This window comes from Scomber japonicus, chromosome 6, assembly GCF_027409825.1.
Source record: "Scomber japonicus isolate fScoJap1 chromosome 6, fScoJap1.pri, whole genome shotgun sequence".
Classification (NCBI taxonomy): domain Eukaryota; kingdom Metazoa; phylum Chordata; class Actinopteri; order Scombriformes; family Scombridae; genus Scomber; species Scomber japonicus.
In genome coordinates, this window is record NC_070583.1 from 12,142,286 (window position 1) to 12,144,787 (window position 2,502).

Below are 2,502 nucleotides of genomic sequence, written 5' to 3' on the forward strand. Positions count from 1 at the left end.
AACTGTCCCAACTTGCAGTTGGAAACGTAACACTTTCAGTTGGAAATGCGAAACGAACAGTGGTTGCCATCCATCTATCCAGCCATCCACCCAACCAACCAAACTGCTCCTAATATAACTAGCTACAGATAGCTGGGTCAAAATTACTATGGCATAAAGGTAACTGTAGTTCCTTTTGACAGGTGAATTTTGGACCACTGTAGTTTTTCTTGTAAGGATGGGCTGGATTTGAGTTTGGATGGCAGGGATGTGTCCCTTTCAATGCCAAGGTGTTGCTGAATGGTCCAACTTACCAATTTGTGTACCGGTCTCAAGCCATATTGTCATTCAAATCAGTTCCACATTACATTGCTGGTAAGATCTATTCAGAATTGCCAGGCTTGTAATTTTGTGTTATGCTAAATAGTGAAAAATGGATACTGGGGATATCATCTTGGTCCTTTTTACAGAAGATCTGTGATCAGTGTACAGTGACATAATATAAATGTTATGAAATGAACCCAAAATTTAGTTGATATAAACTTGTTGCCAGAAAAATGTAAGAACAGACCTGCAGAACCTCAGGTGAGGTTAAAAGATGTCTTACAGCACATTACCTACAGTAACATAGGTTATGTGTCTTATAATGTTTATTGTAAAAATTAGAGAAAAATGGTGATACAAAACCTGTTTTAGACTATAGGCTATATGAGCAAATACACAGCCAATATATTTACTTTTTGCAGAGTCAAGCTCTTTACGTGTGCATATGAAAGAGAAAAAAGGAGATAAAGAGCAAGTGCCCATACATGACAGCTTATTTTGGCCGCATGACAAAAAGTATCCCTGTCAAAGTTAAAACCAAACCTACGCCCTTGCTGTTCTGAGTGAAATAATGCTCCATCTCACAATTGAATCTGATCATATATGCATGTAAGCATAATCTAATATCATAATCAATGGTATCAACATTTTGGCATAATAAGCTAATTAGCTTTCTTGCTGAAAGTAAGATGAGATGATCAATGCTACTCCTCTCCTCTCTAAAGCTTAATTTAACATAATAAAACTAAAAGTCTGTTTTATCTGTACAAAAAGTGACGGTAACAACAAAACCAAGGGCATCAATACGCTCCCAGTAAAACCACAACTTGTTGTTTTTAATCTGTTTAAACTTTGTATGGCTTAAACAAACCAAGTAAATGTATAATCAAGTGAACGTTAAAGGTGTTGGTAGGTGTATTTTTAGGCTTTGGAGAGAGCCAAGCTGTTTCTAGGCTTTATGCTAAGCTAAGCTAACCTAATGCTTTATGTAGTTTGTACTGCACAGACACAAAATGCAGTATCAATATTCTTACTTGCAGCAAAGAAAAATAAGCATAGTTCCCAAGATGTCGAACTTTAAGCACTGTAACCTCGGCTCCACGTGTTCACAGTAGGTCTGATGTCTAAACAATGTAAACAAAATCTGCACTAATACAGAAATCTGAAATTTGTATTTTTGTAAACTTTAACTTGACACATGTAAAAATGTTCTCTGCTCTGCATCAGCAAAACAGCCCCGGCCTCAATTAAAAGTAGTCTGGAACATTTATCACGTGGGGGCACCGAGGCTCATTCACACACTCTCTGTCTCCTGAGGCAATTACAACTGATAGATGGAAGGTTTAGCTTTATTACCTGTGTTGCTATAAACAAGGTGTATGTACAATGAGTTTTTTTTTCTTTTTGTGTGTAAAGTGATGAGGGAATCTAAATGCCAGCTCATAAATGAGGCCCTAACGGTTGTATCCGGAGGCGATTGGTAAACACAACATGAGCTCAGTCTCACTTGTAAAATGCTGCTCTGACTGTGACCACAATGTAAAAACTGCAGCATTGTCAGGTTTAACAAAAATATCTCTCAAAATATTTCTAAAGATCAAGAAAATATAACTATGAAATGTGGAGTTTTCCCCTAGTTTCCCTGATACCTGGTTCTGTGTTGGAAAGATCCCTAATGCGCTCTAAGCCTGTTGATGGAGGTGATCTTGCATGCAAGGTTGCTTCTGGAAAACCAGACTCTGGAGAGTAAGCAGATTTTTTTTTCTGTAAGCAATACGCCCTCCTCTCTGTGTGTGGGGGCAACGGGCACTTTGTCTGTAACTCAGTCTGTTCCATCTGACTGCTACTGAAAACAAACAGTAAGAAGGGAAATTCACACCGTGAGCACCTCTTGAACAGATAAATTACTCTATATCTACTGTCTGCATCTCTTCTTCTAGAAGTCGCTGCATTTGCTTGTCTATTTTCTTCTTTTCCTGCCATCTGTTTGTCTCTTCTCCTCTAGTTATGTCTCCCTCTCTTCATTCCACGCTCAGATGATGCTCGGAGAATAGACAAAACTGGGGAGGTCGGCTGGCTGGCATCGCTTTCCCTTTTAATTAAAACTTCACACCCAAATAAATGTAGCAGAGTATCACACCCACTCATATCGCCCTATGAAAAGAGCCCGCCGGGGCCAGATGTTTGCCTTAGCAAGGA